The sequence below is a fragment of the Trichogramma pretiosum genome, unplaced genomic scaffold, assembly GCF_000599845.2.
Source record: "Trichogramma pretiosum strain Unisexual culture from Peru unplaced genomic scaffold, Tpre_2.0 scaffold36, whole genome shotgun sequence".
NCBI classification, from domain to species: domain Eukaryota; kingdom Metazoa; phylum Arthropoda; class Insecta; order Hymenoptera; family Trichogrammatidae; genus Trichogramma; species Trichogramma pretiosum.
The window spans coordinates 1,739,739-1,751,523 of NW_019641685.1; the positions used below are offsets into that span (position 1 = coordinate 1,739,739).

At 41.7% G+C, this 11,785-nt stretch overlaps 1 long non-coding RNA gene across 1 annotated transcript; it reads left to right on the top strand.

Moving 5' to 3' along the window:
* The first annotated feature begins 7,773 nt into the window (after positions 1 to 7,773).
* Positions 7,774 to 9,580, top strand: LOC111694172. Its single transcript, XR_002763571.1, has 3 exons — positions 7,774 to 7,855; positions 8,754 to 8,855; positions 9,470 to 9,580. It is a non-coding gene; the product is annotated as an uncharacterized LOC111694172 (long non-coding RNA).
* Positions 9,581 to 11,785: the final 2,205 nt, after the last annotated feature.

Consider the following 11,785-nt stretch of genomic DNA (forward strand, 5'->3'; position numbering starts at 1 on the left):
GATATAGTTGTTCCAACTACACGAATCTGCGAAAAAAAAAATAAATCAGGTTAAAACTTCCGATTAACCACCCCAATGTCCTATCGCGACTCGGCGTATAAATAGAGGAAATGTTTTTTGCCTTATCTAGCTTCCCCCCGTAAGTGCCTATTTCAGAAGGAACCCGAATTCTAATGAGCACACAGTAGTGGCGGATATATTCGCGTATAGAGGCCAAGTTCGCGAGCAATAATGACCGAAGCTTTTGTCCATCCGTGCGAAGCATCGTGCGAGATTAGACAATTATACGCATGTATCTCTCCGTTTCTTTTACCGACGTCCCGATGTACGCGTAACGTTTAATGTTCACCGCTGCTCAATTGGCAGAGGAAGTCGCGCCAAATGGTTTTTATACGCTCTCTCTCTCTCTCTCGGCTGTCTAATAACGTCCGAATCTCGAGCAGCTGATAAACCTTATACATAGGTCCAGTTAAAAAAAATGACGTTGATCTAAATTTTACCGGATGACAACATTTCGCGCGCTGATTATGTTTCATATCGCATAGAGAGAAACCTGCCGATTGTCAACGCATCGATATAGGTATACGAGTGAAAGTGAGACATAAAAAATGTCGTAAACACGTTTTTTTTTATTTTTGCATGAATTTGCTTAATAAGCACGCATCGTCTTATAATCCCACCGCGAAATTTTCGTCGCTTTTCGAAGCACGCGAAAGAAATAATAAAGTCACGGTCTCTTCCGCACGTGTAGCATATTACATATAGATAGACAGTAGTGGAGCTCCCGCAAGCTCGCGCATCGAGTTAATTACAAGCCGAAGTCGTGTGCACGCGCGCCGATTGCGATACATGCTATATAAATTGTTCGTATACGTACACTCTCTCGCGCACACGTGATTCGATGCCTCGACATATGTGTGTATATAGAATATACAGAGCACCTGCCATGAAAATCGTAACCGATACACATCTGTATGTGTGGTATACAGGATAGTTAGCTGAAAGATGCCAAACGATAAGCATCTCGTGTGTTCGTGTGTGTGTGGGTGGGCGTACAGAGATCGCAAAACTCGACTTCGCCTTTGCAGCACGCATTGCCATTAAAGCCCCTCCTCCATCGATATCCACGCGCATTCGAGGGTACTTTGAGATTTCCAAGCCCGTGTGTATCTTCTCCGCGATAGCATTGGAATTGGGTTTTTGGCAATTTTCTCGTGGTTCTCGCCGTTAAACGTATATATACGTGTCCGACGGGTTACACACTCGGCTGGAAGAAAAAAATACTCGATCTCATGGATTCGTGGAGGATGATTAAAAAACGCATCGTCTCTGGGGAGGAGGAGGGGGGGGGGGCTAAATTATAATCGATCTTTCGTCTCTCCCTGGTGGTTTTATTCGTCCATTGTTCCGCCCGCGTACAACAGCCTTTTACATATTATATATACGCTAAATCCAACCCCTACCCCGCCCGCGCGCGACGGCGAGGGCAAAGTTCGAGGAGAATGAAACGCAAAATTTTGGCGCGCAACTATATACGTTCAATGGAGTAAAGAGGTTTATATTTTAATTGTATGAGTAGAGCGACGGGCTAATTGAACTACTCGTGGTTACGATGCAGACAGGTATTTAAAGTCCGAAATCAATCAACTTTACATAAAATACGAAGCTCGATCGCTTAGTCGCTGAAATTGAAGAGTTGATACATTGAGTACACTTCAACGCGTACTGTAGCTATAGAACTTATTTTCGCGCAAGATTTGCAAAATTTATCGTCGTTTTAAAAATATAACGTGGCTTTGTTCGCTTGTAACAATTCACTATTCGGTATTAAAAAGTACGGCAGCAAATTTAATTAAGCGGTTTCGTTGAAATATTAACGTTTCTGACTTGAAAAAGTGCACATATTTATTCTCTATAGTCGACTCTCAGGGGTTTTCATCGCTGATCGACAGTTACAACTGGGCTGAATATTTTTTTACTATTCGTTTGCATCCTCCTCCGTTCCTGATAGAAATGTTCAATATAAATAAAGGCCTAATCATCAAACAATTACGATTTAAATTTTTTTGAAAAAATTGAGACCAGCTTTCAACCAGTTTGATATATCATGATATTACTTTGAGTCTCCACCGCGAGATGGCGAGTACCTCTAAATCTGTAAACCTGTAAGTGACAAAGCAAAAATAATTGTATAAGTCCCAGCACGATTTTAAAAAAAGTTATGTAAAGGATTCCTCCCGGAAGAAACGTTGAGAAATGTTTGAGGCAAGTTTTTAAAAATCACTACCGTTGTTGGCAATCAATGCAACATAATAAGATTTATTTCCAAGTGCAAGTTTTCTTAGTACATTCCACGATAATTTTATAAAAATAAAATTAACAAATTAGATTGAGTTGCAATATAAAAAATAGAAAATTAATATTCAAAGTGCTCAAATGGAAATTTTCCTGAACTTTTATATGTTCGAAAAATGATAATTGAAAAAATTAGCAAAATTATATGCCCGTAAATTATGAAACATAAACGTTACACTTTTGGTTAATATATGTATCTAGTTTTAATGAACTTTTTAAGCCCAAGAAATTTTTTTGCTGCGCAAAAATTAGGCATAAAATGTTAAACATTTTGACCAGGATGGCGAGTATCATGTATGGGTTAAAAATTACTTGACACAAAACACTAATGATTGATATCATCCATTCTGAAAAACTTCTTGGTATTAGCATCCATTCAACAAACTTGAAACGCCGCAACTTTAGTTACTTGTCATTAACGTCAAATATTCATTTATAAATTATAAGGGTCAACGAGGATAAAATGTTTATTTTTTGAGTGCGGCCGCAAATTGTATCTCGTTATAACTACCTGTCAAGCGCAAAACAGCAAGAGCCTACTTTATCGTGGATTCGATCGAGTAATTAAAAAAAAGCTTTTTTATATTAAAAAAATAAAATAAATAAAAATGCTCGTCGTTGCTTACAATTTTCCCCCGCGACGACCACTCGACACCGAAAAAATTAACCCTCGACTCCTTTCTCTCTCTCGTAATCGGAGTATCTCACGAGTGAAAATATCCGGTTAAAAAAAAACAACGAATCCTCCCGCAGCTCTCGATTGACCATTATATAGCCAATCACGCGCGAAGGAGCTGTGCGCGACGTATACATACATATAGTTATAGGATTAAGTAGTCATCGCGCGCATTCATCAGACCGCCCGAAGGACGCAACAACAACAGCTTTGACGGATAAATTATTGTCGTCGTCGTCGGCGCGCGGATACAATTACGTCGTTGGGCATAATGCAGGTATAGTTAAGCCTCGCAATTACAGTCCGATGTACATATATACAGCCAAGGCAGCTTCGACAGCTCGCCGAGCTTATACATGGTAACGAAATTCTCCTCCGAAGCTTATTTGGCTGATCAATCAATCAGCGTCGCGTCGATGTAGGACGTAAATAAAACTCGCTCGCGCCGATCGTCGTCCTTTTTTTCGCAAGCTCTCGAATTCATAAAGATGGAAGGTATATACTCGCAACAGAGAGAGAGAGGGTTAAAAAAATATCTTTTCAGGCGTATATAGTATATACCTCTTCCTATATAATAATATAAGCAACGAATCAAGCTCATCTCGACTAAGTAAACGATATAGCTTTTTTTCTGATACACATAGCACTTTAATTCAAGATGAGATTGCCTATAGCAGCTATATATAATATATACTCTCGTTTATACTTCACGTTATCTTTGGCCAATTTTTTCTTTTTATTTTAATACGATTTTATGCGCAGTAGCTATTCAAAATTTATATTTTATGTATAGTACAAAAAAGGGCAAAGAGAGAGAGATAACTTGTCGGAATTTCATCATGCAAATTACTCGCGGAGTCTTAATTTTTCATGGACTTACACAAGTTTTTGATTTACGCAAATGAACTCACGGACTACGTTGAACTTCGCGAAAGATGGGATATTCGCATATAACAATACACGGCTTCGGCGCATCGACATATAGCGTTCGTGATTCGTCCGGGAAAAATGTGTCTAGTTTAATCGTCGCGTACATTTCCTCATTAATGCCTCGTGTAACGCTATCATTTCTTCTCGTAATTTCGAGTGGTGGGTGAATTACAAATTCAAACGTTATATACGGCCCTTCGTATCTCGCGCGCATAAAAGCTAACAAAGGCCAAATCTTGGGTTTTATATATACACATCCGCGCCTCGAGATACCGAGAGGGTATTTTTCCTTTTTTTTCTCTTTTTTTCGTGTTAAGTATTTCTGTAGTGTCTCGTAACGACGTTATAACACCACCAGCACCACCAGACCCACCACCCCTCTGCGTTCTCGTCGACGATCTCTCGCGTCGATTTCAACGCGCTCCACTTGAAAATGGTTAAATGTTAATTAGTCGATATATATAGTGTGTGGGTGTGTGCGTGAACTAATTAGGAAAAAAGTATACGCGTAATTCTTATAATACGCGTACGAGTGGCTACTGTGAGAGAAACCCGCATATCCGCTGATTTTATCAATTATACAACGACGGAGTTTCGAATGAAAAATTGAAGACTCTACCTATTTTTTTTTTAATTCACACTCGTAGGGGACATTCGCGAGTCGGGAGAGAAAGAGTTGAAAATAAAATATTATAAATTCGGTGCAAACTTATGTATAATGTGTATCATTATCCTCGGCAATCGTAAGGGATGATCGGATCGCGCGCGTAATATCATTTCGACGACATAGTTTACAGTTTACGCGTTGTATACGTATACAAAACTGTCGATGCATCAAGAGCGACAAGTGCTCGCGTGGTGTGTGGTTAAAGCTCGGCGAATATAAATTCGTGCGCGCCTCGACGCGCAGACGATACATGCAGTCGCGAGCGACTTTATGTACTACACACAGCTTTGAGTGTCAAGTGTGTGGCGCTGTTATTGCAAGTTTCGTTCGTTATTCCATTGTCACGCATTTCTCGTATATAATGTACTCTCTCACGATCGTCGAATTTTTTCCCCGTTCTCGTTTGTATCGTCGTCGCAAAGTGTTAAAAATAGCGCACGTAATTATTAATATATAGTCGCGGGTGAACTATTCGGGCAATTATAATTAATTATAACGTAAATACATATACGATCGAATGAAATAATTATCGCGCGGCGAGGACTTTATTCCGTCGAAAAAAGCTCGCCTCGCAATCGTACCGGAAAGAGCCTCCTCTTTTGCGGGTTTTTGCGCGTACGTCGACCTCTCTCTTCGCTCGTATCGTTTCCGCATCGTGTGCTTGCGCTATCGCTGTCGCTTACATCCCGTGTTAAAATAAAGGAAGATCTCTGCGAAATCTTTTCCTTTTTTTTTTACGAGGATAAACACTCGGAAAACGAGCTAAAGATATATCTATATACGTTTGTAAATTGAATCTGCTTAATTGTGCAACGCCCCGTAACGACGTTTTCCAAACGTGACTCGGTGCAAACACAGCTCTATATACGCTGACCGACGCGACGCGACTCGTTAGCGGCCAAGCGACGACGACGTCGACGCATTTCTTCTTCTTCTATCTCTCTCTTCTCGCAGCAGCAGCTCGGACGTCTCAAACTCCTTCTCTGCTATACATATATATAGCGACGATTCCGCCCGCAGCGCGCGAGTCTTTGATTCGGTATACCGAGCCGCGATATCGGAGCGGAGTTGCTTTTCGACCCGTGTGCTCGACGCGCAACTTTGTATAACGAGCTATGATGAACTTCCGATACTCTCCTTTGTGCCGCGCCATGTAGTAGTACTAGGCACTCGATGCACGCGACGATCCTGGAAATTCATGCCGCAATTTAACCGCGCGGATTCTTTAATAATGAAAAATAGTCTTAACGCAAGAACGAATGTTACGTAGGCCACTTGTAATAATTTATCATTATTAATATCAGACATCTGCGATGCGGTATTATATTGTTCATTGTACTTTGTATCAAAGTCAAAGGATCGATCGCATTTCCACCCAAAGAGTACGTGAATAAATTAAAAGCGCCGAGCGGAATTTCAGTCTGGGAGTCTCGTCGATTTATTCGATACATATTATACACTTCGAGCGCAAGCTCGTGATGAAAATTATATATTAATTTTTTTGCATTAAGAATTTATGCGGTTGCGTTTGAATAAAAGATAATGAATAAAACATATATTGTCGAATTAAGAGCTCGAACGATGATCTTTACGAAGTTGGCCTGTTCGGACAGTCGCAGATCGTGAAGCAATTGGGATTGTTCGGTGGGCAAGTTCTTCCGCAGCCACAGCCACCTGTTTAATTATCATTCAATTTTTTTTCAGTACGATATCGAATTAATTATATCCACTATAAACTCGAAAAATTTATGAAGTTTCGTACCTTGTCCAAGAGCTAGATCAGTGTAGAAGCACATGACGAGGGCCACCACGAATGCCAAATACACCAAACAATTCATGATCGGGCAATTACTAATTGTTTTCTATCGCGAATGGAAAAAAAAACTAAAGAGTACCAGCATTCGACACCTCTTTAAATATGCACTCGAGTCGCCCCCCGCGTGTATCAATTTTTCGAACAAATATTGATCGTGTACGTATTACAATGCGCTGTCGCGTACTCGGAAAGATAACGCTGCAGACATAATTCGCCAAGCGCACTATATACACATATCGTTGCTTTTTTTTTTCCTCATCGAAACGAGTTTTGGGAAATCGGCTCCCAAACAAAGACAACGCGCGCTCCGCATACGCGCGTTGGAGGAAAATCGTAAAATTTAGCGTATATCTGCGCGTACATATCTGCGCGCATATTGTATTATTCAAAATAAGCGTATACACCGCGTCTGCGATAAATATATATTTTATGTATTATAATATTATAAATTGTTTACGACGATCGCCGTTGTACGCGCGCGCACAGCGATGCATTCGAAAGATCGGAAAATTTCCGGGGCTAAAACCCTTTTTTTGCCTCGTCGCCGCGGGCGAGCGAGAGAGAGAGAGAGAGAGAGAGAGATAAGGTCAAAAGTGTAACGACCTCGAAACTTCGTAAAGTTTGCATACAATAAACATTACCCATTGAATATTTTCACAGTACACGGATGATCATGGAAAATTGAGCCGTTGACCGAGTACGCGGACTATGCTGACCCATGATCGGCGACTCCAGCAGCAGGTAGCACCCAACATCGCCGTTGAACTCGGACCTCGCCGCAGCGGTACCCGGTGACCCGGCCGCTCTCACCGCACGTCGTCTCGCGGGCGAGATGATGCAGAGGAGAAACGGCTGCGAGAAAACCTGACGTCAGCCCGGACGATCGTCTAGAACGACTACGACGACCATGACACGAAGCGGAGGCAGTAGTAGCTGGTTTCAGCTGGTCCTCGCTCTAGCTACCGCGATAGGGATGATCCGAGGCCAGCAGGTCTCCATGAGCCAGCAGTCGGCCCGGGTGAGGGGCGACTTCATCGTCGGCGCCCTGTTCAGCGTGCATCATCAGCCGCGCGGCCGCTCGGGCGGCCTCGTCTGCGGCGCCATACGCGAGCTCTACGGCATACAGAGGATCGAGACGGCTCTCTGGACCCTGGATCAGATCAACAACAGTACCGAAGTGCTCAGAGGTAATTACGGCTCTATTTATGACACTCGAAAAAAAAAAAAATAAATAAATGTTTATTTTTCGTATGACTATATAGGTGTGACTCTTGGCCTGGAGGCGCGCGACTCGTGCTGGTTCGCGCCGGTGGCGCTTCAGCAGAGCATCGAGCTCGTCAGGGACGCCATCACGCCGGCCATCGTCAAGGTCGCCGAGCAGTCGGATTCTTGCGTCGCCGACGCAGCAGTGGTAAGGCATATCGTGATATTATACGATTAAAGAGCTAAATTTGTCCTTTCGTCTTCGTATTTTATTTCCAATTAACGATGAATTTGGTAGAAATGTCGATCACAAAAATGTAAAGTTGGACAATAGATAGTTTTGATTACAACTTACTTATACAATTATTTTGACTTTGCCACTTGCGGGTTTACGGATAAAGGTGTATTCGCCATCTAGTGGTGAAAGCTTAAATCACTGTCGCGTTGAAAGTGATACAAAACTGATCTAAATTTTTGGAAACGATTGAATAAGAATTTTCCAGTCATTTCAAACGCGTTTGACCTTTGTAACATCATTGAAACCAAAAAATTACCAACAACGAGTCAGTTTTTTAAACAATTTAAATTATAATTTTTCGTCATTATAGTCCACAATTAACGCTGTGCATTTCTACCAGAGAACATAGAATAATGCTGTAAATTTCATTGGCCTCCGCAAAATCTTCGTCGCAGAATGACGAGCGACGTCAAAGAAATTACAACCTTCTTACTCGCGGGCTCGAATTATTATGACATAAAGAGGCTCGCAGGCGCAGTGAAATAATATGTATAAGCGGTTTCTCGAAGACACAAGCACAAGATGTAACGACTTTTTTAATGAAAGCCACTTTATATTGTGCTTCGAGCTCGCGGGGGACGAGTCTCATTGTTCGCCCTCGTCCCTTTGACATGTAAATAAGATGTAGATTCTTCAGAGTCCATTTAGAGATCTACGCGCGCGCGGAAGCCTCTGGGCGTCATAATTATTTTTCCATTGATCTCGAGACAATTATATATAAAGAAATGATTATGTAAACATTGTATAAAATTATATAAATACAGATTTCGAATGTAAACAATTTGTTGTGTTGTGTTGCTTCGCACAGGATTTGGAAAAAAATGCACCGCTGATTGGCGTAGTCGGGCCCGGCTCGAGTTCCGTCGCGCTTCAGGTACAAAATTTGCTGCAGCTGTTTTCGATTCCACAGGTAAGTGCCCCGGTGCTGAATACATATTTATATACATATCGCGCCGATTTCGTACGTGTGTGTGTGTGTGCACCCACCCGCGCGAGAGAAAGAGAGCATTCGGAGAGTTTATTCTCGAGCAAAATCGATGCGCGTGCTGCACTTACGAGTGTACACGTGCATACGTTTCTATACCTATATTACGAAAATAAACATTGCTTAGAAGAGAGAGAGAGAGAGAGAGAGAAGGTGCGCGAGCAATTCTCTCTACGGTAAAAGACGTGAGTGAATATATGTATAGCGCGTGGAAAACTACGTGCTGTTTGCTTTATTTTCTCTCTCTCTCTCTCACTCACTCTCGCGCGTGGAAATATTACTTCGCGTTGAGCGAACTCCGCTATATATAGTACGCCTAAACTGCACCGAGAATTTAACTGCCGTAGCTCTTTGAAATTCTTTTCTCGCGCGCTCAGACTTGATTGTATACGTAAAATGAAAATACGCGAGAGATGCCCACCCGCGGAGTACAGTGCGATGTTTATATTCGTTCGAGTTTTAATAGCTCTCTTTCTCTGTACTCGTTTCGGATTCCGAACGACGCGATCATGATTCTCTCTCTCTCTCCGTGTTTTAAGATCGGCTACTCGTGCACCTCGAGGGACCTGAGCGACAAGAGCAGATACTCGACTTTCTTGAGGGTCGTGCCGTCCGACTATTATCAGGCGCAGCTACTGGTCGATCTCGTGCGACACTTCAACTGGACCTACGTGTCGATCGTCAATACCGACGGTGAGTTACTTACTTTTTATTTTATTTTTTTGCTTGTTTCTTTATTTCTATTGTGTATCGCTCGTTGCGAGAAACATGATGAGCGCGGGGGGATGGCGAGCGAGCTAAAAGCCGCCACTCGACTCGTCGATTTACGAGCTAGATAGATAGTATATATAGGGGTCACTTGGACTAAAATTGACCGACTCGCGCGTACAGTAGGGTCCGGATTTAGCGCGCGATCGATTCCGCAGCAGTTTTAGTAGGTACATTCCGCCCGATGGAATTTCCTACATTATATAGATATCGTACAAACCCTTTGGATCGCGCGGATCATCGCGGTATACGTATCGGAGCGATAGAGAAGCGAGAAGAAAGCGAGTCAACGATCGAAATTGGTCGCGAATTTATAACAATGGGTCGTCGTGTACGAACGATGATTCGAGCGAAGGATTTGTGCGATCCGTACTCGGGTCAAGCCCCGGCATAATACAGACGTCCCGAGCGAGTTTATGTATTGTATCGCCGCGTATATATATGAATATGTATGCGGCCCGCGTCTAGTGTAGTACGCGGCGGCGCTTGATTAAAAACGCATACGGCAGATATATCCGTGTACTTTTTTACAAAGCTTCGTAATGCTCGGCTCGATAATTGAAAAAAAAGGGGGGGAAGAAAAAAATGATGTTTTTTTCACTTTAATAATTATTGCGGTGTGTTCGGATGACACCGTTTTCAGTGGCGGATTATGAAAAGTGCGAAATTCACGCAAATTCGAAGAGCTTCGATGCAAGATTTTGGATTGGTAAAATTACTAATATTGATGAATGGTTTTTCACTTTGGTTTTTTTTCAGTAAAAAATTATTGTTACTCTCCATCGCGTCCCTTTTGGCAAAGTAATCGGTATTCAACATGTTCATCGAAATCTTTAGCATTCAAAATCTTTAGCTATAGCGCGTGTTTGATCAATTCAGAGCTTTATCGAAAATCGAGAAGCCTACTCAATCCTCGCCCTATTTACATTTTAAAATAAGAAACAAACTCTGATCTGATAGTTGCATAATGAAATCTGAAAACACCATTGTGGCATTGACACATGGGTGTAATGATACAAATTTAAGTAAAATCAGGTGAGATTAAATAATTTTGGCACAATTTTATTGAAATTTTGTGCTTCAACATATGTATAAGTACCTACATATTATACAATTGTCAATCATAATTACTTGTCGCGTATGCTACAAGCCTAATATATTTGCAGCCTGGTGTGCCTTCTTACGGTGAAAAATCTTCGTGTACTATCTTTTGATGTCTTGACAAGCTCATTTTGTATCCAAATTGTTTTTCGCATTTGTCGCACGAATAATCTTTCTGACCTTCGTGCATTGTCCTTTGGTGTCTTATTAATTTTAATTTTTCTCGAAATTTCTTCCCGCACTTGTTACATGCGAAATCTTTGCAACCTTCGTGGATTGTTTTTATATGATCGAGCAAATTCGATTTTTTTCCAAATTTCTTTTCACACTTGTCACAAGCGTGATCTTTACGACCCTCATGTACTAGTCGTCGGTGCATCGATAAATCTGATTTGGTTCCAAATTTTTTGTCGCACTCGTTGCACGCATAATCTTTGCGACCTTCGTGTACAGTTCTAAGGTGTACGAGCAAATGCGATATTCGTCCGAATTTCCTCTCACACTCGTCGCATGGATAATCTTTGCGACCTTCGTGGGCTGTTCTTTGGTGTCTGACTAATGCCGATTTTAGTCCAAATTTTTTCTCGCACTTGTCACATGCGTAATCTTTGCGACCCTCGTGAACTGTCCTTTGGTGCTTTAACAAATCTACACGACGCGTAAATTTACTTTTACACTTATCGCATGCGAAATCCTTGCGACCTTCGTGTACTGTCCTTTGGTGCTTCAACAAATCTGACTTATATCCATATTGTTTCTCGCACTTGTCGCACGCATAATCTTTGCGACCTTCGTGTACACTTCTTTGGTGTAAGAGCAAATGCAATTTTTTTCCAAATTTTTTCTCACATTTATTGCATACTAAAGTTTTTTGGCCTTCGTGTACTGTCTGTTTGTGTTTCGACGAATTTGATTTTAGTCCAAATTTCGTCTCGCACTTGGACGTGTAATCTTTCTGACCTTCGTGGACTTTTTTCGTATGTAAG